At 44.7% G+C, this 26,879-nt stretch overlaps 1 pseudogene; it reads right to left on the reverse strand.

Moving 5' to 3' along the window:
* Positions 1 to 19,900: 19,900 nt before the first annotated feature.
* Positions 19,901 to 20,018, reverse strand: LOC124799591 (annotated as a pseudogene).
* Positions 20,019 to 26,879: the final 6,861 nt, after the last annotated feature.

The raw sequence follows: 26,879 nt of genomic DNA on the forward strand, positions 1-26,879 counted from the left end.
ATAAAAAAAAAAAAATGGTTCAAATGGCTCTGAGCACTATGGGACTCAACTGCTGTGGTCATAAGTCCCCTAGAACTTAGAAGTACTTAAACCTAACTAACCTAAGGACAGCACACAACACCCAGCCATCACGAGGCAGAGAAAATCCCTGACCCCGCCGGGAATCGAACCCGGGAACCCGGGCGTGGGAAGCGAGAACGCTACCGCACGACCACGAGATGCGGGCCTTGATGATCCCTCGACGAATTCCACACTGCATTCCCCATTAATGCAGACCAAAAAAGGTGATTAAATACTTTCGGAAAAGTTGGACGCACTTTCTGCCGCATCATTTCGCATCTTCCAGAATCGCTGCTGCAGACAAGTTTGAAAGTCCAATAAATCCACAGTAGCTGTGGTTATCGAGTAGCGAGTAAAACGAGATACTCATCAAGCACACCAGCACTGTTCGGCGCCCGGGAACGTGTGCTGCTCTGCTCGCAGAATGACTGGCGAGCCTTTGGAGGGAGTGGGGGGGGGGGGGGGGAGGGAGGAAGAGTTGATCTAGTAATTAAGGCCAGTTTCTTCCTCAGTGAGCTATCCAGCCACGACTTAATACCCACCCTCAAAGTTGTAATTCTGCCTGTCTGTCCTACTTTTCAGCAGTCACAGAAGCACAGAAGCTACGCCCGTCCACCCGTCCCCTACCTCCCTGCCCCCTCCTTCCGTCCTCCCTTAAAACTACCTTCTGCAATTTTTTTTCTACGCCGGTTTAGCAACAATTTAAAGCCGTGTTAACTTCACTATTTTGAACATGGCTGCACTTCAGCAACGGTTACAGAACAGCGGGTGAATAAGACAGCCAGCCATTTGCCATAGAGTCGACACGTAGCTCTTAACATTGCTCCGGCTTTTTATGTCATTGATTTCACTGGCGTGACAAGCCCTTGATTTTAGGGGACTTAACTTTTACAAATGGATGTATTGATCGTTGCCGACACATTTCATGTGGAAATGTTAGATCGCTTTACTAGCTGACTGTTTGCTAAAGTGTGGTTTGTTTCTTGTCCTTCTGAAGAAGACGGGTTTAAATCCGTTGAAACCATGGTTAACGTTAACTAAAAACAACCATTTACTGCAACTGATTGGCTGTCTTATTCACCTGCCATATTAACTTTGAATCTACTGTGACTGTTTCGAAAACATGAAGAGGATATTCAAAGACAGCTAACCGTCACAATTTTTTTTTATTTAGTTAAATAGTTTTCAGTAATGCTTCATTGCTATTAAACTTGATTTCAAAATTTTAAAAAAAATTGCTAAATCCATCAATCTCTGAAAAGACTGGAAAATGGAAATGAAGTCCCAAGCTTCTTGACAGAGGGTAGAGGAACGATGCGGTAGACCCGCACCGCCGTCCTAATGGTGGTGGTTTGCCGTTGCCTTCCTCCAACCGTAATGGGGATGAATAATGATGAGGACGACGACACAACAACACCCAGTCATCTCAGGGCAGGAGAAAATTCCTGGCGCCGTCGGGAATCGAACGTGGTTCCCCGTGCTCGAGAAGCGAGAACGCTACCACGAGACCACGAGCCCCGGACCTGGAAAGATTATTCAGACAAATTTTTGTTGACTTACTTGAATCATTTTGTACAGCAACGTGTTTCGAGGAACCAACCTCTTTTTCACATGAAGACTGTGCCTTGAAATACGTTACTTCATTAAATTAACTAAATCAATGAAAATTTGTGGCTATTATTCAATAAAGCAACGCCTTTCGCGGCGCAGTCTTCATCTTGTAGCCTGAAGATGAAGCTCGTTCACCGAAACACGTTCCTTTATTGAATGATTTAAGTAAGTTAACAAAAATTTATCTGAATAACCTTTGCAGAGATTGAGAGATTTACCAGTTTTGTTCAATTTTGAAAGCAAATTTAGTAGCAATGAAGCATTATTGAAAAATAATACTTAAATTACCTATATTAATGCAGATATTACGCGCAAAAATTAAACATATCGTTGTAGTAAATAAATTATAAATTTCTACATCTACATCCATACTCCGCAAGCCCCCTGACGGTGTTTGGCGGAGGGTACCTTGAGTACCTCTATCGGTTCTCCCTTCTATTCCAGTCTCGTATTGTTCGTGGAAAGAAAGATTGTCGGTATGCTTCTGTATGGGCTCTAATCTCTCTGATTTTATCCTCATGGTCTCTTCGCGAGATATACGTAGAAGGGAGCAATATACTGCTTGATTCTTCGGTGAAGGTATGTTCTCGAAACTTTAACAAAAGCCCGTACCGAGCTACTGAGCGTCTCTCCTGCAGAGTCTTCCACTGGAGTTTATCTATCATCTCCGTAACGCTTTCGCGATTACTAAATGATCCTGTAACGAAGCGCGCTGCTCTCCGTTGGATCTTCTCTATCTCTTCTATCAACCCTATCTGGTACGGATCCCTCACTGATGAGCAGTATTCAAGCAGTGGGCGAACAAGCGTACTGTAACCTACTTCCTTTGTTTTCGGATTGCATTTCCTTAGGATTCTTCCAATGAATCTCAGTCTGGCATCTGCTTTACCGACGATCAACTTTATATGATCGTTCCATTTTAAATCACTCCTAATGCGTACTCCCAGATAATTTGTGGAAATAACTGCTTCCAGTTGCTGACCTGCTATATTGTAGCTATGTATTCGCAGCACATTACACTTGTCTACATTGAGATTCAATTGCCATTCCCAGCACCATGCGTCAATTCGCTGCAGATCCTCCTGCATTTCAGTACAATTTTCCATTGTTACAACCTCTCGATACACCACAGCATCATCTGCAAAAAGCCTCAGTGTACTTCCGATGTCATCCACAAGGTCATTTATGTATATTGTGAATAGCAACGGTCCTATGACACTCCCCTGCGGCACACCTGAAATCACTCTTACTTCGGAAGACTTCTCTCCATTGAGAATAACATGCTGCGTTCTGTTATCTAGGAACTCTTCAATCCAATCAAACTCTGTAAAAATCTGAAAGTAAACTAAATCTATATCTTATTCTTACGACGGCTTCTGTTCATTTCTTTAGTATGATGCATACTAATGAACAGATATTATTTGATCCTCATGTTTCAGACAAATTTTTGTTGACTTACTTGAATCGTTTTGCTTAAATTATTAATCCTAAATAAAAGGAAAAGCTGTAATAAAGAGTTGAGAAATTATCCCTTACCAGTTGTGTTATATCATAATTTTACTTTTTATTTCCTTGCTTTGAGCGAAATAAACGTGATCAGACCACTGAAGGCAAATTCAGCAACTGTGTCGCGGTCCGTCTTCAAGCCAGCTAAATCTGGTAGTCTACCTCTCCCATACACACCTTCTTAAGTAGTTTTTATATAGTTTTCAATTTTCCCACACTGTGTTGACAAGACGCTGTAGCCAGTAGCCCTGTCATGAAGTTTCTCGCCGGCCGGTGTGGCCGTGCGGTTCTAGCCGTTTCAGTCTGGAACCTCGCGACCGCTACGGTCGCAGGTTCGAATCTTGCCTCGGGCATGGATGTGTGTGATGTCCTTAGGTTGGTTAGGTTTAAGTAGTTCTAAGTTCTAGGGGACTGATGACCTCAGATGTTAAGTCCCATAGTGCTCAGAGTCATTTCAACGATCAAGTTTCTCAAAGCTATCTCGATGTTTGGATTAGCATCTTTAAACACACACCTTGATTCAAGACCTCCGAATGTTCGGATGGGAAGCCCTGCCAATGCTCATTATCGGCTCTTTCACCTGAAAGCTGAAAGCACCTGTTCCGTCAATTAGCTTCGCCGCGTCAATATCTCTGCTAAATTTGGCATCAAAATCAGCTGCACATTTTTTAAGGTGAGATATGGAGGTTTCATTTGTTTACCGAAAGGAAATTAAAGCCAGATGAATTGTGTGATACCTCTTATTCATTTCGCTTATTAGTCTATCAAATAGTTTGAAGCGCTGAAGCTCAAATAATTCACTGTGTCACCAGCGAGCGTTTACAATCGACTGCCAAGTGAATGGCCTCTTCTCGTAGGCAGCAGAACGGAACACGGCGGCAGCAAGAGCTCACGTACCTCTCCTGGTAATTTATTAATCGGTCTTTGCTTCTGGGGCTTTTTTATGGTCAGTTTTTCTGCCCCCTCTGCGCCTGAGGGTTTGGTAGTGGCCTTCTTCAGCACGCCCTCGGTACGGTCCTTCTGCTGAACTGCTTCTCCCTCGAAGATAGGATATCGCGGAAAGCGAACTTACCTAGAGCCTGGGGGTCGTTCCCAGAATTAATATTTCACTCCACAGCGTAGGCTGCGCCGATTTAAAACTTTCTGGCAGATTAAAACGGTGTGCCGGACCGAACACATCTTTAATCTGCCAGGAAGTTTTAAATTTAGCCCGCGAAACGCTACGGAGTGAAAGTTTCATTCCTCGTAACACTGTTCGTTGACAGTAGGCCGTACGGCATAGAAGTTCGATAGACGAAAACAGGAGAGTAGTATTGTCCTTCTGTTGCCTTTTGCCCTTTTTCAACTCCACAGTTCACTAATTCTCTGTAGTGGGTGTGCTTACTTGCACTCTCTTGCTGTGCAGTCAGTTTTCTGCCGCGCCTGTAAGACAGTCTAGTATTGACTGCTGGCCGCGGTTGCAGAAATATGTTAACATCGAGCATAGATTTAAGTGTAAGGAAATCGTTTCTGAAAGTTTTTGTATGGAGTGTAGACATGTATGGAAGTGAAACATGGACGATAAGTAGTTTGGACAAGAAAAGAAAAGAAGGTTTCGAAATGTGGTGCTACAGAAGAATTCTGAAGATGAGATGGGTAGATCGCATAACTAATGAGGAGGTATTGAATAGAATTGGGGAGAAGAGGAGTTTGTGGCACAACTTGACCAGAAGAAGGGATCGGTTGGTAGGACATGTTCTGAGGCATGAAGGGATCACCAATTTAGTATTGGAGGGCAGCGTGGAGGGAAAAAGCCGTACAGGGAGACCAAGAGATGAATACACTAAGCAGATTCAGAAGGATGTAGGTTGCGGTAGGTACTGGGAGATGAAGAAGCTTGCACAGGATAGAGTAGCATGGAGACCTGAATCAAACCAGTCTCAGGACTGAAGACCACAACAACAACAACAATAATTACAGCCTGCCTGACATTTACACTTTCCTACGAGGAGTGTGTGAGATTAGTATTAACTCTGACAACATTTTGTGCAATCTGGCAACGCTGTATTGTTCCACTTCTGTAGGACGGTGTTTCCAAACCTTCCAGATCCTTATTCTAAGTTGAGCTCTTTAAAGCCATCACATGATTTTTGAGAGCGCCGTCAATGAAGTTGTGTGTTACGAAAATGGGACAGCTGAATTTAAAGCAACGTTATGCCATCACGTTTTGTGTGAAACTTAGGGACACCGCGAGCGTAACACTCAAAAAGTTGAAACAGGTCTATGGGAAACATTCCTCGCCAAGAGCACAGGTTTTTCGCTGGCACAAAACATTTTTGGAAGGAAGAGAACGCTGTGAAGACGAACCTCGCTTTGGGAGACCTTCAACTTCAAAATCCGACGAAAACGTCGAGTGTGTACGTACTCTTGTGAGATTAGACTGATGTTTGACAATAAGGGTGACGGGCGATCTGTTAAGCTTAAAACACTTTACCTGTACATTAAATTTTGAGCGAAGTTTTGCACATGCGGAAGGTTTATGACAAAGTGGTGCCGGAAAAACCTCACAACTGAGCAGGACACTCGAAGAAACGTGTGCGTTGATCATCTTGAGAGGACTGCCAATGAGCACGATTGGCTCAGTCGCGTGACTACAGGTGACGAATCCTGGATGTCTGAGTACGATCCTGAGACAAAGTGGCATAGTGAGAAGTGGCACAATGAAACATCACCTCGGCCGAAGAAAGCTCGAATGAGTAAATCAAAGATCAAAACAAAGCTGAATTCGTTTTTAGCAGTAGGGGTATCATGCTTGAGGAATTTGTTCCTGCTGGACAAACTGTCAACTAAGTTTCCAGAATGAGATTTTCACTCTGCAGCGGAGTGTGCGCTGATATGAAACTTCCTGGCAGATTAAAACTGTGTGCCCGACCGAGACTCGAACTCGGGACCTTTGCCTTTCGCGGGCAAGTGCTCTACCAACTGAGCTACCGAAGCACGACTCACACCCGGTACTCACAGCTTTACTTCTGCCAGTACCTCGTCTCCTACCTTCCAAACTTTACAGAAGCTCTCCTGCGAACCTTGCAGAACTAGCACTCCTGAAAGAAAGGATATAGCGGAGACATGGCTTAGCCACAGCCTGGGGGATGTTTCCAGAATGAGATTTTCACTCTGCAGCGGAGTGTGCGCTGATGTGAAGCTTCCTGGCAGATTAAAACTGTGTGCCCGACCGAGACTCGAACTCGGGACCTTTGCCTTTCGCGGGCAAGTGCTCTACCAACTGAGCTACCGAAGCACGACTCACGCCCGGTACTCACAGCTGTACTTCTGCCAGTACCTCGTCTCCTACCTTCCAAACTTTAAAGAAGCTCTCCTGCGAACCTTGCAGAACTAGCACTCCTGAAAGAAAGGATATAGCGAAGACATGGCTTAGCCACAGCCTGGGGGATGTTTCCAGAATGAGATTTTCACTCTGCAGCGGAGTGTGCGCTGATGTGAAACTTCCTGGCAGATTAAAACTGTGTGCCCGACCGAGACTCGAACTCGGGACCTTTGCCTTTCGCGGGCAAGTGCTCTACCAACTGAGCTACCGAAGCACGACTCACGCCCGGTACTCACAGCTTTACTTCTGCCAGTACCTCGTCTCCTACCTTCCAAACTTTACAGAAGCTCTCCTGCGAACCTTGCAGAACTAGCACTCCTGAAAGAAAGGATATAGCGAAGACATGGCTTAGCCACAGCCTGGGGGATGTTTCCAGAATGAGATTTTCACCCTGTAGCGAAAGGCAAAGGTCCCGAGTTGGAGTCTCGGTCGGGCACACAGTTTTAATCTGCCAGGAAGTTTCATGTCAACTAAGTGTTTAACAAAGATGTCCTTGAAAGGCTCAGGAAAAGGTGTGGAGTGAGACCGGACAGTGCAGAGAAGTGGATGCTCTATCATGACAATGTCCTATGTCGGGCGGCCACTTCCATTCCATCACGGAATTTTTGTCCTCATAAAGGCATTCCTGTTGTGCCACAGCACCCCTTTTCACCTGATCTGAGACTTGTGACTTCCTTCTTTCCCGAAAATGGAAAATGTCTTAAAAGGACGTCATTTTGGTACGCTTGAGAACATTCAAAAGAATCTGACGGACATGTTAAAGGCCCTGCCAGGTGAAGCGATTCAGCGCTGCTGCCAGGACTGGGAACACCGGCCCTGCTGGTCTATAGCTGCCGAAGAGAACTATTTTGAAGGCGACAATATCGCTGAAAACTTTGCGAAGTAAAAAATAAATCTCATTACTTTTCACACTGAGCTCGTAAAAGGGCGCAACAGAACTCCCGCTAAAGCGAACGGGAAATGGTGCGTGTGCTTAGTTGCTCCACAAAGTACGTGGCGTGGAGTATTAGAAGGAAAGCAGCCGTAGTTTTTACCCTCTCTCCGGCCGTTGCGGTATATGCCATGACAGTGGAAATTAGGAAGTGAAAAAAACAGTTATTTTGGGTGGAAGAGATAGATGCGCAAGTGATCGGAGACGGGAAGCTTGACATTTCTCCAACTAATAGTCGTTTCGAAATTAACTGAGGATGAGCGAGGATAATTACCCATTCTCACAGAACGTGTGCAACTGTAATTAACGAAACAGGACACTGTGATAAGAAGAGCAAATACGTTTTCCGACAAGCTATCAGCTACTCTAAGATTCCATACCACAGGTAAAACGCAGCCTGTCAAAAAAAAAAATTATTTGGGATCTATAAACATTCTCACTTCTAGCACCACTTGTGATCTCAATGACTTGTCTTCTCGGCAGTGTGGTGAACATAGAGATTTTATTATCTTTTTCAATTGATCCACTGTCGTCTGAGGTCTACATTCTTCAAACTAGAACAATTTTTGGTTGATGTTGTACTACGTTTGTCCCTGTTGTAATACAGGGTGTCCGAAAAGTCTTTCCCTGATTACAAAAATTGATAACTCAGGCTAGAAGTAAGATACAAATATGAAACTGGTGTCTAATTGTTTACAAACTATCAAAGTTGTTTTCACACATCAGTTAACTTCCACGTGAGCACCCTTGGTAGCACGTAGCACATCTAGGCGATATTCAATTTCCGTCCACACATTAGCCAACATCACTGGGGGGATCGATTCAACGACTGTGGTTATCCGTTGCCGCAGGGTTTCAAGATCTGGTACACGTGCTCGGTAGACCTCGTCCTTGACATAACCCCGTAAAAAGAAGTCTAATGGGGTTATGTCAGGAGAGCGTGGAGGCCAAACCGTTGGCCCATCACGACCATTTCATCGCCCAGAAAAGGTCATATCGAGATAGGCACTAACGTCCAAACCCCAATGAGGCGGTGCACCGTCTTGCTGAAACAAGACATCGGGGTGATACTGAACCAGCTGAGGAACAGCATACAGTTGCAACATGTCCAGATACACTGCAGATGTGATGGTAGCCTCAGCGAAGAAGAATGGCCCGATAATTCGATCGTGCAATAGCGCGCACCAAACATTCACCTTTGGACTGCCTCTGGTGCACTCCATGACCTCACCAGGGGGTTGTGAACCCCAAATGCGCATATTATGGCGATTCACTATCCCACTGACAAAAAAGATCGCTTCGTCGGAAAAGGCAATTCGTCTGAGATAACCATCATCGTCCTCAATACGTGATACCATTTCGACCGCAAAGTCATATCGACGTGTGCTGTCATTGGGCAACAAGGCCTGAAAGATTTGCACTTTGTATGCACGAAACAATAAACGTTTGTGTAAAATGTCATGGAGAGAGCTTTTTGGCATCTGTAATTCGCGTGAGGCCCTGCGTACCGATTTCTTCGGACTTCGCAGAAAAGACTGCCTTACAGCGTCCGCCCTGTCTGCTGTAGTTCTTGGTCGACCAGACCAAGCAACCGATCCTGTGTTCTTGAACTTCTCATTGCAGGCTTTAATGCTCTTGACATCATGTGGATTCCTTCCAAATGTTGTCTGGAAGTGTCTCTGCACTGTGGTTGGTGATCGTGTCCCATGGTACCACAGGACACACTGTGCCTTCTCCTGATTGGTTAACATGGCTTCTTGGGCACTGCACCTCATCCACTACTTACGTACTGCGAACCTAAAACAGAAAAAAAAACTTTGATAGTTGTAAACAATTCGACACATGTTTCATATTTGTTTCTTACTTCTAGCCTGAGTTATCAATTTATGTAATCAGGGAAAGTCTTTTCGGGCACCCTGTATATGTACTCCTGATACGACACGGCATCACTTCGTGCTGTGCAATTAACACACTCGCATGCTCATTGCACCGAGGTAGCACATTTTGTCTTCTTCTCGAAATCACTTAGTCAGCGCGCCGCTGGAGCTGTGAAATGCACAGTTTCACGCGTCTTCACCGCAGACAAGTGACTGAACGCTTCGGCTTCAACCGGAAGCACTCGTATAGCGTCGTACGCACTTAGAGGCACCGATATACACTGTCTCAACAAAAGTATCCGGACACTCCATTGTAATGCGGAACTACATGCTACGAGAGGCAGACCCCCAGTATAAAAGGAAATGGGGAGTACTGTGTTCTCAGCAGAGAAACAGTCACAGGGAAATGAGGCTGGTAGGAAATCTCAGTGACTTCGAATGTGACTAGTCACAGGATTCAACCTGAGTAACAAATGCATCAGACACATTACAGCCCTTCTAGAGTTACCCACGTCGACTACTGGTGATGTAGTTTTGAAGTGAAAACGCGAAGGAAAATTAGGCAGAGCTCATATACGGACAGTCTGGGAACGTCTATGTCCACGAATCAGCACGATTTTAGAAGGCATCGTTCGTACGAAACTCAGCTTGCCCTTTTCTCACATGATCTATTGCGAACTGTGCATGAAGGGCAACAAGCAGATTCCATCTTTATAGACTTCCGGAAAGCATTTGACACGGTGTCCCATTGCAGGCTGTTAATGAAGGTAAGAGCATATGGAATAAGTTCACAGATATGTGAGTGGCTCGAAAACTTCTTAAATAATAGAACCCAGTATGCTGTCCTCGACGGCATCTGTTCATCAGAGACAAAGGTATCATCAGGTGTGCCGCAGGGAAGTGTGACAGGACCACTATTGTTCTCTGTATCCATAAATGATTTGGCGGACGGGATGGGCAGCAATCTGCCGTTGTTTGTTGATGATGCAGTGGTGTATGTAAGGTGTCGAAGTTGAGTGACTGTAGGAAGATGCAAGACGGCTTAGACAAAATATCCAGTTAGTATGATGAATGGCAGCTAGCTCTACAAGTGGAAAAGTGTAAGTTAATGCGGATGAGAAGGAAAAACAAACATGTAATGTTCGGTTACAATATTATTAGTGTCCTGCTAGACACAGTCAAGTTGTTTAAAGGTCTGGGCGTAACGTTGCAGAGCGATATGAGGCGGAATGAGCATGTAAAAACTGTGATAGGGAAGGTGAATGGCCAGCTTCGGTTTATTGGGAAAATTCTACGAAAGAGTGCCTCACCTGTAAAGGAGACTGCGTATAGGACGCTACTGGGACCTATTCTTGAGTGCTGCTCGAGTGTTTGGGATCCGTACCAGGTCAGACTGAAGAAAGACATCGAAGCAATTCAGAGACAGGCTGCTATATTTGTTGCTGGTAGGTTAGAACAACACTTAAGTGTTACGGAGAGCCGGCCGGGGTGACCGAGCGGTTCTAGGCGCTTCAGTCTGGAACCGCGCGACCGCTACGGTCGCAGGTTCGAATCCTGCCTCGGGCATGGATGTGTGTGACGTCCTTAGGTTAGGTTAGGTTTAAGTAGTTCTAAGTCTAGGGGACTGATGATCTCAGCTGTTCAATCCCCTAGTGCTCAGAGCCATCTGAACCATTTGTTACGGAGATGGAGCGGGGACTCAGATGGAAATCCCTGGAGGGAAGGCGACGTTCTTTTCGAGAAACACCGTTCAGAAAATGTAGAGAACCGGCATTTGAAGCTGACTGCCGAACGATTCGACTGACGCCAATATACATAGCGCGTAAGGACCGCGAAGATAAGATACGAGAAATTAGGGCTCATACCGAAGCGCACAGATAGTCGTTTTTCCATCGCTCTATTTGCGATTGGAACAGGAAAGGAAATAACTAGTATTGGGACTGGGTACCGCTCGCCACGCACTGTACGGTGGCTTACGGAGTATCAATGTAGATGCAGATGTAGAGCGTCGAGCATTGCGTGGGATGGGTGTAATTAAATCTCAAGATATTAGCGAAAGGAATCATTCTTTAAGTTCCAAAGAGATGCAATTAGTCCAGGTAGCATAAAGACTGCGTGTGGACAGTTAAAAAGACTGGGTAACAGTGGCCGGGCACCTCCCCATAAGCGACACATTTCAGTAGTCAGTGCTAAAGGGCGCTTGAGGTTGTGTGAAGAGCAACGACACTGGACAGTGGATGACTGGACACGATTGATTTCGAGTAATGAACAACACCATAGCCTGTGGTTTCGTGTTTGCCGAATGCCTGGACAACTGTACCTGCCAACCGTGTAGTGAAGTAAGGAGGAGGTGATGTTACGGCATGGCAGTGTCTTCTATGGTTAGGTTGTGGGCCCCTTATTGAGCTTAAGAAATGCGAAGTGTGGAAGAATATGAACACAATTTGCATTATTGTATATGGGGCACAGTAGAGGAACAGGTCGGAGACGAGGCGACGGCTGTTAGCATCGCCATGGCAATGTGACCTGCCATGGGGCAGTGGTTTGTGGATAGTAGCATTCCTGATATGTACTGGGCTTCCCAGAGTCCCGACCTGAACCCAAAGGATCACATCAGCGTCCAATATCACTGCCTCCTCTGGCTTCGACTCTCGAGGAAAAGTGGGCTGCCATTTCTCTGGAGACATTCAGACACCTAATGGAAAGTGTCTCCAGCAGAGTTCAATCCGGCATAAAGACGAAGTGTTGACACAGCTCACTTTGATGTCCACTGACTGGTGTCCGGATACTTTTGACGAGATACTGTGCATTGAGGTGAGAAAAGTAATGGGGTACGTCCTAATATCGTGTCGGACCTCTTTTTGCCAGGTGTAGTGCAGCAACTCGACGTGGAATGAGCTTAACAAGTCACTGAAAGTCCCGCGCAGAAATACTGACCCGTGATGCCTGTATAGCGAACTGTAATTGTACAAGTGTTGCTGGTGTAGGACTTTGTGTCCAAGGTGACCTCTCGATTATGTACCATAAATGTACTATGGGTGGCCAGATCCTTTACTAGAACTGTCAAGAACATTCTTCAAACCAGCTGATAACAATTGTGACCCAGTGACATGGCACCGGTTGTTTGGGTACATGAAGTCCATGAATGGCTACGAATGGTCTCCAAGTAGCATTTCCGGTCAGTGCTCGGTTCACTTGGATTAGCGGACCCAGTCTACCCCATGTGAACACAGCCCATACCATTATGGAGCCACTACCAGCTTGCCTTATTAACAATCTGTCTACATCGCATCGTCGGGTCTGCACCACACTCGAACCCTACGATCACCTTGTACCGACTGAAATCGGGACTCATTTGATTAGACAATGGCCTTCCAGTCGTCTACGGTACAACCGATATGGTCGCGAGCCAAGGAGAGGAGCTGCAGGCGATGTCGTGCTGTTAGTAAAGGCATCCGCGTCGGACTTCAGCTGCTATAGCCCATTAAACCAAATTTTGCCCCACTGTTCTAACAGATGCGTCTATCATAGGTCCAACATTGATTTCTGCAGTTATTCCACGCAGTGTTACTTGTCTGTTAGCACTGATACTCTACGCAAACGCCTCTGCTTTCGGTCGTTAAGTGAAGGCTGTCGGACTGCGTTATCAATGGTGAGACGCAAGTCCTGATATCTGGTATTCTCGGCACAGTCTTGACACTGTGGATGTCGGAATATTGCATTCCTAACGATTTCCGAAATGGAACGCCCTATGCTTCAAGCTTAGGGTGACCAAACGTCCCGGAAAACCGGGATTGTCCCGGTTTTCATCCCTGTGTTCCGGTGTACCGAAAATTTGTTTCGGGACGCTCAAAAGTTCCGGAATTCAGTTTTTAAATACATTTCGTGAAACTATCTCAAATTTTTGATATTTCGCTATATTAAAGGAAATACAACACAAGAAATTAATATATTTTAGCTTATTTGTTAAAACCTCCATTGTCCCATACTAGTAATCACAGTATCAGTATTGATACACTCAGGCAATAATTTACTTTGAGCGGTACTTTGGCCAACAAGTAGTAAGTTGTATTATTGTAACAGAGCTATGAAACCGTCCGATTGTCGCGCCACTTACACACTCATTGTCAGAACAGTGTAGTAGTTGATGTTTTGTCAGACAAACTGCACTAGTTTTTTCTCATATTAGTGGTATTATTGCTGCAGTACTGTGAAACGCAATGCCGAAACGTGCCTGCAAGTTCAGTGACTGTTATTCCAAGGAATGGAATTTCATTAAGAAAGGTCGTTTTGATTACGAAGCACAGTGTTCCGCATGTAACTGTTTTATTAGTATAAGTCATGGTGGACGTTCCGACATAGTTGATCACATCAGGTTAAAGAAACACATTAACAGATACAGTGCACCGAGCTGCAATAAAACTCTACAAAATCATTTTGTGAAACATCAGTCAAGTGAAGAGACGAAAGTTCGAGCAGCCGAGCTTACACTAGCCTACCACACAGTAAAACATCACCAAACTTATAGATCTAGTGATTGTACTAATAAGCTTAACAGCATTATGTTTGATGATTCTTCCATTGCAAAAAGTTTAGTTCAGCAAGAACTAAAGTGTCAGCCTTAGTGAAAGGAGATATTGCTCACCAGAGTGTAAAGGAAAGCCTCGAACACATCAAAAAGTCTTCTTTCTACGGGATATCCACTGATGCCAGCAATCATAAGGCCACTAAAATATTTCCGTTTGTTGTTCAGTTTTTCGATATTAATCAGAGAATTCAGACCAAACTTTTGAAAGTGAGTGTCCTACCAAATGAAACATCTGACGAAATTTCAAGATTTTGTATGAATACTATCGAAATGTTTGATCTTGAGAAAAATAAATATGTGGCATTTTGTGGAGACAACACCAACACAAACTTTGGTGGTTTAAAAAGACAAGGCAAATGCAACGAATTTACCAAATTAAAGGCAACATTGCATGAAAAAATTGAAGGCATAGGGTGCCCTGCACATATTTTACACAATAGCGTGCAGACATCTGCTGACAGTTTAAGCTGTGATGTTGAAACTATCGTCATGAAGGTATACTCACACTTTTACACAATAGCGTGCAGACATCTGCTGACAGTTTAAGCTGTGATGTTGAAACTATCGTCATGAAGGTATACTCACACTTTTACATATATACTGTTAGAACAGAGAGGCTTAAGGAGTTCTGTGATTATGTGGGAACTGAATATATGAATGTAATGTGTCACTCGAAAACTCGCTGGTTTCCAGCAGTTGAAAGAGTAATCCGCCTGTTTGAACCGTTAAAAGATTTTTTCCTAAATGAAGACTAAGCCCCCAAAATATTGGTTCAGTTTTTCAGTAACCCTTTAAGTGAAGCCTACTTATGGTTCACTCACAGTCAGCTTAGCACTTTGCAGCATGGGATAAGGGAAATTGAGGGAAGCACGAAAAGTGTAATAGAGGTAAATTATGTTTTGAAAAATACTCTGGAAACTGTTACTAAGAGGAGAGAACAGCAGTTCATTTCTTTTAATGTTAAATCTGTCCTTAAAAGAGCAGAAGTATCAGAGGCAGCGGAAAGGAGTTTTAGAGAAGAAGTTAACAAGTTTTGTGACACTTGTGTAGAATATCTCAGCAAGTGGAGCGCCTCATATTTACCCTCATCGACGGTGTTTGATTGGATGTTACTGAAGAGAGTGCCAAAATGGCAAAGTGTTGAAGAGACAGTTTCTTATTTGAAGAGTAAAGAGATTGAAATCGATGATTCCATTCTCTTTGACCAGTTCGGCATACTGACAAATTTTGTTGAAGAAAGTCTTCACAAGTGGGATGATGAAAAAAAAAGAAAACACCATTGAAATGTCATGAGAAGTGGGTGAGTTTTTTTAAAAGCCATGACTGTCTTCAGCATTACTCTGAGTTGGTAATAATTGCAAGGTATTTATTTGCAATCCCAGTCCATAATGCCAATGTGGAAAGAATATTTTCGTTCATGAATATCCAGTGGACTGATGAAAGAAACAGAATGGAGGTGGACTCTCTTGAAGCAATCCTGCAGATCCTGTACAACAACAAAATGGATTGTGCCGAGTTTTATCACTGTGTCTCAAAGAACAAAGACATGATCAGGAAGGCTGGAGGCAGGACAGTCAATTCCATCTACAAGTGCTCACTAATATTAAAGCTCATGTTAATATTAATTGATTAAAAGTTGAATGGCTGTAAAATTTTGTAAAATCGTAATACATTTTTTTATTACTGTACACGTTTATTAAATATCATTAATTATACAGATAATCTAGATTATATCAATCTTTTGTATCCTCTTATTAGTCATAATAATCGGGTTAACAAAATGTATCAACAAAACATTAACATTTAAAATTAAGAAACGTAGGTACATGTGGAATGAGGTGTCCATTGGCACCCGGGTGAATGTGTCCCGGTTTTCATCGAAAATAATTTGGTCACCCTACTCTAGCTTCCAGTACCATGCCGCATTCAAAGTCTCTCAATTCCTGTCGTGTGGCGATAATGACGTCGAAAACCTTTCCACACGAATCAGCTGAGTACTAATGACAGTTCTGCCAATCACTGCCCTTTTACACGTTGTCTACGCGGCACTAGCGCCATCTGCATATGTGCATATGAATATCCAATGACTTTTGTCCCCTTAGTGTAGATCTGCAACACGCAGCAGCAAGACGGGGATAGCGAGTTCAGACAGTCTGGAAAACTCTTCAGACTGTTGTTGTGCGCTCAGTCGTCTAGGAACATGTGAATGGGCACTTAGTGTAGGCAGCGAGGCGTTGGGTGGCGCAGCAGCTGCGCTTACAACCTGGTTGATCCTACCCCTACACGGCCGGCAGTTGACATCTGTGATCCTCTGGGCGTGGCGTCAGCTGCGACATCGGGCTTCAACGGGCGTTTTTTATACGGCCTGGGCTGGGCTGGGGCGCCGCTGCGTCTCGTGTGACGTGGCCTGCAGAGGCACAGAATAATAGACCCGCGCCGTCGCCCCAGGGGAGAGAGAGAGAGAGAGAGAGAGAGAGAGAGAGAGGCAGCCAGCCAGCCGCCGTTCCCTGTGTTTCCTTTCTGGCTGCCTCTGGTCCCTAAGAACCACCGCGAGGACTACACATACAGTTTCGATTATTGTTGTCGTTTTTATTGCTGATGTGGCCTTCATTCCGAAGATTGATTTGATGCGGCTTTCCATGCTACTTGTGAAAAACCTTTTACATTTCTTTTATGTTTTCGTCTTCTTTAATGGCAAAGAGAGAAGATGAAGCGGTAGCCCATCATAGAGCCTATGCCTGCCGTCATGTGTTTTTGATTTTCAGTAGTTAAAAAAGAGAGGAGATTTTCTTGTACCAGTAGGAGGAAGGAACGATTCGCGCTCAGCTACTGAACGAGTGAGAAGCACGCCATTTTTAGCGAGTAATTGTAGACCGCCATTTTGGGGTCGCTATTATCTTAGTAGAAAGATTAAGGAAATGCAAACCTACGTTTCTAGCATTTGTAGACTTAGAGAAAGCTTTTGACAGTGTTGACTGGAATACTCTCTTTCAAATTCTAAAGGTGGCAGGGGTAAAATACAGGGAGTGAAAGGCTATTTACAATTTGTACAGAAACCAGATGGCAGTTATAATTGTAGATGGGCATGAAAGGGAAGCAGTGGTTGGGAAGGGAGTGAGACACGGTTGTAGGCTATCCCCGATGTTATTCAATCTGTATATTGAGCAAGCAGTAAAGGAAACAAAAGAAAAATTCGTAGTAGGTGTTAGAATCCATGGAGGAGAAATAAAAACTTTGAGGTTCGCCGATGACATTGTAATTCTGTCAGAGGCAGCAAAGGGCTTGGAAGAGCAGTTGAACGGAATGGACAGTGTCTTGAAAGGAGGATATAAGATTAACATCAACAAAAGCAAAACGAGGATAATGGAATGTAGTCGAATTAAATCGGGTGATGCTGAGGGAATTAGATTAGGAAATGAGACACTTAAAGTAGGAAAGGAGTTTTGCTATTTGGGGAGCAAAATAACTGATGATGGTCGAAGTAGAGAGGATATAAAATGTAAACTGGCAATGGCAAGGAAAGCGTTTCTGAAGAAGAGGAATTTGTTAACATCAAGTATAGATTTAAGTGTCAGGAAGTCGTTTCTGAAAGTATTTGTATGGAGTGTAGCCATGTGTGGAAGTGAAACATGGACGATAAATAGTTTGGACAAGAAGAGAATAGAAGCTTTCGAAATGTGGTGCTACAGAAGAATGCTGAAGATTAGATGGGTAGATCACATAACTAATGAGGAGGTATTGAATAGAGGAGTTTGTGGCACAACTTGACTAGAAGAAGGGACCGGTTGGTAGGGCATCTTCTGAGGCATCAAGGGATCACAAATTTAGCATTGGAGGGCAGCGTGGAGGGTAAAAATCGTAGAGGGAGACCAAGAGATGAATACACTAAGCAGATTCAGAAGGATGTGGGTTGCAGTAAGTACTGGGAGATGAAGAAGCTTGCACAGAATAGAGTAGCATGAAGAGCTGCATCAAACCAGTCTCAGGACTGAAGACCAAAACAACAACAACAATGAATAAGTGAGGAGTGTGTATTCCATATGTGCTCCGTTTAGAAAAATACAGTATTGTTTTATTAACAGAAAGGTCGTGTGAGTTGTTATTTCAAATAGTAAGATAATTACAAAAACTGAAGCCCACCTGTGTAATTTGGAAAATTACGAAGATCCGATAAGCTCAATGGGAACACGATCAAGACTTCGAAGGTGTACACGGCGACCAAACGTAGCATTACAAAGAAGGGTAAGCACAAATCTACAGTGGAGAAAGTAACTACTTCCCCCCTGCAAAATAATACGAACTAATACGAACTTATTTCCAGGCATAGCTCAGCATATTGTGCTTGTCATTCATGCCGAAAAGTTAATCTCCTTAATTCAATACATTTCAAAAAGCCACGCATTTCAATATTTTATTATCATTTACACCATTATTTTATTATATCATAAAGTGGCGACCATGACAGGACCAAATCCACCTCTGAAGGAACTGCCTTTGCCACTCTTCTTTCCTGTTGATTGCTCAACACTGATCTGTACACCCATAAATTCTGCATCCCCCTACTGTATACTGTCAGAAATAAGTCTCTTTATTTAGGAAGACAGTATATACTCTAACCGGTGCAAACGTCTTGATCTTCGAGTTACTACTGCAAGCTACACCCTTCTGAATCTGCTTACTCTATTCATCTCTTTGACTCCCTTTATAGTTTTTACCCCCCACACTTCCCTCCAGTACAAAATTGGTGATCCCTTGTTGTCTCAGAATGTGCCTTTTCAATACATCCCTTCTTCTAGCCAGGTTGTACCACAAATTTCTCTTCTCCTCAGTTCTGTTCAGTACCTCCTCATTAGTATCGTCCATGTTTGACTTCCATACATGGCTAAATTCCAAACAAATACCTTCAGAAATGACTTCCTAACACTTACATCTATATTCACCGTTAACAATCTGCACTTTCTAATAAACATTTTTCGTGCCATTGCCAGTCTACGTTTGATATCCTCTCTGCTTCTGCTTTCATCAGTTTTATTTTGCTGTCCAAATAGCAAAACTCTACCACTACTCTAAGTGTCTCATTGCCCAATCTAATTCCCTTACCATTGCCTGATTCCATTCGCCTACATTCCATTATCCTTGTTTTACGGTTGTTGACGTTCATCGGATGTTCTCCATTCAAGACACTGTCCATTCCGTTCAACTGCTCTTCCAAGCCCTTTGTTGTTTCTGACAGAATTAAAATGGCATCAGCAAACTTCAAAGTTTTTTTTTTTTTCATTTCCCTGAACTTTAATCCCTACTCCAAATTTTTCTTTTGTTTTCTTTACTGCTTGCTCAGTGTACAGATTGAATAACATAGGGGGAAGCTTCAAATGGCTCTGATCACTATGGCACTTAACATCTGAGGTCATCAGTCCCCTAGACTATTTAAACCTAAGTATCCTAAGGACATCACATACATCCATGCCTGAGGCAGGATTCGAACCTGCGACCGTAGCAGCAGCGCGGTTCCGGACTCAAGCGCCTAGAACCGCTCGGCCACATGGCCGACCATCGGGGGAAGGCTACAACCCTGTGTCACTGCCTTCTCAATCGCTGGTACCTATTCCAGTTGCTCAACTCTTATAACTGCCACCTACTGTCTGTAAAAGTTGTAAATAGCCTTTCGCTGCATGTATTTTACCCCTGCTCGCTTCAGAATTTCAAGGAGAGTATACCAGTAAACATTGTCAAAATCTTTTTCTAAGTCTACAAATGCTATAAACATAGGTTTTAAAACTAAACTAAACTCCATCCGAACAGGCCATGAAGGCCCAACGGTACCGACCGGCCGCCGTGTCGTCCTCAGCCCACAGGCGTCACTGGATGCGGATATGGAGAGACAGGTGTTCAACACACCGTTCTCTCGGCCTTATGTCGGTTTACGACACAGTTTGCCTCACAAGGGCTGAGTGCACTGCGCTTGCCAACAGCGCTCGGCAGATCGGATGGTCACCCATCCAATTCCTAGCCCAACCCGACAGCTCTTAACTTCGGTGATCTGACGGGAACCGGTGTTACCAGTGCGGCAAGGCCGTTGGCATAATCGTATGTTTGCCTTTCCTTATCCTTTCTTCCGAGAGAAGTCGTATGGTCAATATATCCTCGCGTGTTGCTAAATTTTTCCGGAACCTAAATCGATCTTCCCCGATGTCGGCTTCTAAGAGTTTTGTCGTTCTTCTGTAAAGAATTCGGTAAGTATTTTGCAACCATGACTTGCTATACTGATAGTTCGGTAATATTCACACTGTCAGCACCTACTTACGTTTGAAATGGAATTTTTTGCATTCTTTTTTAAGTCTGAGGGTTTTAATTATTATCTCGGGAAAATCAAGATGTCACCACGAGACTTGCTGATGGTTCTAGCTCTTGTCTACATTTTCGCCTTCAATGCGACAAATTTTTCCTAATTGTGGATGACCTGGCGCGACGTTGGTTGTAGAAGACTGGATTTTGACCATCCACATAACGTTCCACTCCGGAACCACCTCGTCACAGTCCTGGAAGGAATAGGAAGAATTCACAGCATTGCATGTCAGGAGAAAAATGCGAAGAGAATGAGACAAAATTTGATACTCCAAAGAAGCAGCTTATGTGACTGAGACCCATACAGAACGAATTGGGACGGTATCGTGGAACAAAATTAAGCCACTGTTTTGGCTGTTGCAAATCGCTATGATAAGTTGCGCCTTAATATAGAGTTAAGCAGAACTGTATTTCAGTTTAAAGTCTTGGTAGATGAGACCAACTTGATGTTGTAGGTCTGTCAGAGACAGCAAAGGACTTGGAAGAGCAGTTGAACGGAATGGACAGCGTCTTCTCTTTCGCTGAAATGCTGAGCTTTACTAAGTAATTTAAGTAAAGGAAGTTCCGGAGTGAAACTGCTTCTACATACTTTGGTTATCAATAGGGCTCGGATTTTAATGACTTAAGAGACAGCGAAATATGCGAGCGTTTATGACTTAAAACTTATACAGGCTGGTCAGAAACAGTGTGAATAGCTTTTAAGTGTTTTGAGGAAAGGTCGTGCTGAAAAATAATTGTTAAGTAAAAAATTCGATATGTTGCGTTGTTTCCAATTTAATTAGAATTGAAGTTAGCCAATTACGTCATTGTGACCGCAAATTCAAGCACCTGCAGTCGCTAAAATTCGGCAATGCACAAACGTTGGTCCGCGAGTTTCCACTTATTCATGTGCTCATTACCAGTTAAAAGCTGCCTGTTTCGGAAGTGATAAATTAAAACTGGGCGAGCAAAAGCCACATTTCTTCCTTTTAAGGAAACCAAAGGAAGCACAGTTTGGCGTCACCGTCTCTGGCAGGCCGCTTGAATATGCACAGGAAACGACCTGATTGGCTAACTTCAATGCTGATTAAACCGGAAAAGGCGCAACGCATCGAATTTGTTTCTTAACAATTATCTCTCAGCACAACCTACCCTGGAAGCTTTTCACACTGTTTCTGAGCATACTGTATAAATGCGATCTTCAAAAAATTAAATATGATTTTATAGAAGTTTATTCAAAAACATTCTTGTTGATTTTTTTGTAGCACGTAATAAAAAGTTCATTTCTGAACAAGTTGAGTATAATGTTACCTTTTGCAGTGTTTGAAACTAACTAGCACTTATTTCTGAAATGTCTCCATGTGTGTGAAAAAAACACCAAGTATAGTCAAAACAAATACACATATCCAGGCAATAAAACCATGTTTTTCCCACTGCACACCACTAGTTTAAAGTATTCCAAACTAGTTAACTCGTGCTGTTACTCCTCAGTTCCTGCAGAGCAGCGTTGGATCGCAAGGTGCATTTCCAGGTTTTCCGTTTTCGAAGATCTTCGGTTATCGCCGAGGATAGTTTTGTACTTGGAAAAGCTCCTGTCCACATCACAGGACGTCGCTGGAGCCTATATGGAAGCGGCAGGGTCGTTGCAGAGCCAGCTTTGGTTCACTGTCTTCAAATGTTGTGGAGTTCCCAGAAAGACTCACTACTTTTGCACATTGTAGAATATCCAGGGTTCCGCTGGAGAACACATTGCAATTTGTTGTTTAGTTTGTCAGCCACATGACCACCAGTTCGAGCTGACTCACTGTGCACATGTCGCACAATATCCAGGGAGTCACACAGCTTAGTAGCTGTAGCTTCCATCCGTGTGGTGGATTAATTTTTTTTTTTTTTAAGTTTGCGTTGAAGTATGCCAAGTTTCCAGACAAGGTATCTATGAAGACGTCTTTCACAATTTTCATAACACTTGATCCAACGCTATCAAGCTTACTAAAGACTGTCTTTATTCAGGTGTAGTTGGTGCAGTAATACCGAGCACCATTAAACCAAGAAACCCATCATGTATGAACAGGCTGATCGAGGCAGTGAATGGTTTTTTGCTTGAATCTCTGCACCCGCAATGGAACTTTCACATAGATTTTCTTGCCACAAGAAATTCATTTTTCCTCATCAGCGTAAATTAATCGCACCTCTTCTGCAACTTTGCGTACGCATGTGACGCACATCATAGCGGGGTACAGAATCCGAAGCCACTTGGCTAGTTTTGCTACGTTTGAAGCACCATCCGCCCACAGTAGCTTCACAGACTTGTCAGACTTAATGGCATAGGTCGAGTTGAGGCAATTATGAACTAAAGCAGTGGGAAATGTGAAATGACGCCGTTATTAGTGCTATTGAAGTGCTCTTTTGTCAGTCGCATATACGGGATCTACATCTACATCTACATCTACATTTATACTCCGCAAGCCACCCAACGGTGTGTAGCGGAGGGCACTTTACGTGCCACTGTCATTACCTCCCTTTCCTGTTCCAGTCGCGTATGGTTCGCGGGAAGAACGATGTCTGAAAGCCTCCGTGCGCGCTCTAATCTCTCTACTTTTACATTCGTGATCTCCTCGGGAGGTATAAGTAGGGGGAAGCAATATATTCGATACCTCATCCAGAAACGCACCCTCTCGAAACCTGGCGAGCAAGCTACACCGCGATGCAGAGCGCCTCTCTTGCAGAGTCTGCCACTTGAGTTTATTAAACATCTCCGTAACGGAATGAGATTTTCACTCTGCAGCGGAGTGTGCGCTGATATGAAACTTCCTGGCAGATTAAAACTGTCTGCCCGACCGAGACTCGAACCCGGGACCTTTGCCTTTCGCGGGCAAGTGCTCTACCAACTGAGCTACCGAAGCACGACTCACGCCCGGTACTCACAGCTGTACTTCTGCCAGTACCTCGTCTCCTACCTTCCAATCTTTACAGAAGCTCTCCTGCGGACCTTGCAGAACTAGCACTCCTGAAAGAAAGGATATTGCGGAGACATGGCTTAGCCACAGCCTGGGGGATGTTTCCAGAATGAGATTTTCACTCTGCAGCGGAGTGTGCGCTGATATGAAACTTCCTGGCAGATTAAAACTGTGTGCCCGACCGAGACTCGAACTCGGGACCTTTGCCTTTCGCGGGCAAGTGCTCTACCAACTGAGCTACCGAAGCACGACTCACGCCCGGTACTCACAGCTGTACTTCTGCCAGTACCTCGTCTCCTACCTTCCAATCTTTACAGAAGCTCTCCTGCGGACCTTGCAGAACTAGCACTCCTGAAAGAAAGGATATTGCGGAGACATGGCTTAGCCACAGCCTGGGGGATGTTTCCAGAATGAGATTTTCACTCTGCAGCGGAGTGTGCGCTGATATGAAACTTCCTGGCAGATTAAAACTGTGTGCCCGACCGAGACTCGAACTCGGGACCTTTGCCTTTCGCGGGCAAGTGCTCTACCAACTGAGCTACCGAAGCACGACTCACGCCCGGTACTCACAGCTGTACTTCTGCCAGTACCTCGTCTCCTACCTTCCAATCTTTACAGAAGCTCTCCTGCGGACCTTGCAGAACTAGCACTCCTGAAAGAAAGGATATTGCGGAGACATGGCTTAGCCACAGCCTGGGGGATGTTTCCAGAATGAGATTTTCACTCTGCAGCGGAGTGTGCGCTGATATGAAACTTCCTGGCAGATTAAAACTGTGTGCCCGACCGAGACTCGAACTCGGGACCTTTGCCTTTCGCGGGCAAGTGCTCTAGCAACTGAGCTACCGAAGCACGACTCACGCCCGGTACTCACAGCTGTACTTCTGCCAGTACCTCGTCTCCTACCTTCCAATCTTTACAGAAGCTCTCCTGCGGACCTCCTTTCTTTCAGGAGTGCTAGTTCTGCAAGGTCCGCAGGAGAGCTTCTGTAAAGATTGGAAGGTAGGAGACGAGGTACTGGCAGAAGTACAGCTGTGAGTACCGGGCGTGAGTCGTGCTTCGGTAGCTCAGTTGGTAGAGCACTTGCCCGCGAAAGGCAAAGGTCCCGAGTTCGAGTCTCGGTCGGGCACACAGTTTTAATCTGCCAGGAAGTTTCATATCAGCGCACACTCCGCTGCAGAGTGAAAATCTCATTCTGGAAACATCCCCCAGGCTGTGGCTAAGCCATGTCTCCGCAATATCCTTTCTTTCAGGAGTGCTAGTTCTGCAAGGTCCGCAGGAGAGCTTCTGTAAAGATTGGAAGGTAGGAGACGAGGTACTGGCAGAAGTACAGCTGTGAGTACCGCGCGTGAGTCGTGCTTCGGTAGCTCAGTTGGTAGAGCACTTGCCCGCGAAAGGCAAAGGTCCCGAGTTCGAGTCTCGGTCGGGCACACAGTTTTAATCTGCCAGGAAGTTTCATATCAGCGCACACTCCGCTGCAGAGTGAAAATCTCATTCTGGAAACATCCCCCAGGCTGTGGCTAAGCTATGTCTCCGCAATATCCTTTCTTTCAGGAGTGCTAGTTCTGCAAGGTCCGCAGGAGAGCTTCTGTAAAGATTGGAAGGTAGGAGACGAGGTACTGGCAGAAGTACAGCTGTGAGTACCGGGCGTGAGTCGTGCTTCGGTAGCTCAGTTGGTAGAGCACTTGCCCGCGAAAGGCAAAGGTCCCGAGTTCGAGTCTCGGTCGGGCACACAGTTTTAATCTGCCAGGAAGTTTCATATCAGCGCACACTCCGCTGCAGAGTGAAAATCTCATTCTGGAAACATCCCCCAGGCTGTGGCTAAGCCATGTCTCCGCAATATCCTTTCTTTCAGGAGTGCTAGTTCTGCAAGGTCCGCAGGAGAGCTTCTGTAAAGATTGGAAGGTAGGAGACGAGGTACTGGCAGAAGTACAGCTGTGAGTACCGGGCGTGAGTCGTGCTTCGGTAGCTCAGTTGGTAGAGCACTTGCCCGCGAAAGGCAAAGGTCCCGAGTTCGAGTCTCGGTCGGGCACACAGTTTTAATCTGCCAGGAAGTTTCATCTCCGTAACGGTTACCAAATAACCCTGTGACGAAACGCGCCGCTCTTCTTAGGATCTTCTCTATCTCCTCCGTCAAACCGATCTGGTACGGATCCCACACTGATGAGCACTACTCAAGTATAGGTCGAACGAGTGTTTTGTAAGCCACCTCCTTTGTTGATGGACTACATTTTCTAAGCACTCTCCCAATGAATCTCAACCTGGTACCCGCCTTACCAACAATTAATTTTATATGATCATTCCACTTCAAATCGTTCCGCACGCATACTCCCAGATATTGTACAGAAGTAACTGCTACCAGTGTTTGTTCCGCTATCATATAATCATACAATAAAGGATCCTTCTTTCTATGTATTCACAATACATTACATTTGTCTATGTTAAGGGACAGTTGCCACTCCCTGCACCAAGTGCCTATCCGCTGCAGATCTTCCTGCATTTCGCTACAATTTTCTAATGCTGCAACTTCTCTATATACTACAGCATCATCCGCGAAAAGCCGCATCTGGCGCTTAAATGCGGACAAATTTCAATTTGAATTTCGCGCCATATCGTAGTTCTGTTGGAGGTCGCGATTGTCATTTTTGAAAGCCATAGGCACTGATTAAACAGTCACAACCTCAAAATGGCCGAGATGTTACGGACAAGTACGGAGTACAACCGAAGAGCCGCGATTATCGAAAGCCTTCTCCCACTGAAATAGTTTGATTCTTCGGGTACACGAGATCAACTGTTTACGATATTGTGGCCAAGTATAATGCTTCGGAGAAGTGTGCAGAAGGTTCCGCTAACCCGGCGAGGAAACCTCATTCGGGCAAACGCATGTCACGGATTGTGGCCGTCATCGAAAAGGATCAGGCGCTGATTTCTGAGGACCCGGAGCAATTGCTGAGGAAATTGGCGTCAGTATTGAATGTCAGCGAGCGTACAATGTGTCGGATGCCAGAGGAGGACCTCACACGAGCAAGTTAGCCCAAAACTGGCACTCGGATAACGTTGACATGTTCTGGTCAAAGAGTTCTGCCTCCCAAATAGCCCGGATTTGAACCCTCTCGACTATTATGTTTGGAGCGTAGTCGAAAGAGTTACCAATAAGACGCGGCACCGTAATGTCGCACCTCTACGCACCGCTATTCAGGCAGCATTCGCGAATATGGACAGCGCTGTTTTAAAGAGTGCTTGCGATCGCTTCAGGACAGGATTGGAAGTGGTCATTACCGCGGAAGAGGGTTAAATGAAGTAATGTTACTCTTGAAAGATACCACTACTTATATGTTAAAGGATTTTCATTTTCTTTTGTATTTTATTTTAAGTAAATTTGGTTTTTTTAAAAAAGTTTCACTTGGCCGGGTTTACGCGCCGCATCCTGTAAGCTGGCGCATTTACCCTCCTTCATCCCTCCCCCTCCTCCCAGGCCACACAAACTGATGATTCAAGGGGGAGGCTGTGGGGAGAAGGAAATGCGAAGGAAAGCTCCCAGATTCATGCAAGGAATGGCAGGAGATGTTACACGCGGTGAGGAATTGAGTGAGGGTCTACGGTGTATAGCCGGGTCGTTACAGCCGGCAGGTCGCGGTCTGCTTCACCTGGAATCCGTCTGTGT

Source organism: Schistocerca piceifrons, chromosome 5 (genome assembly GCF_021461385.2).
Source record: "Schistocerca piceifrons isolate TAMUIC-IGC-003096 chromosome 5, iqSchPice1.1, whole genome shotgun sequence".
NCBI lineage: Eukaryota > Metazoa > Arthropoda > Insecta > Orthoptera > Acrididae > Schistocerca > Schistocerca piceifrons.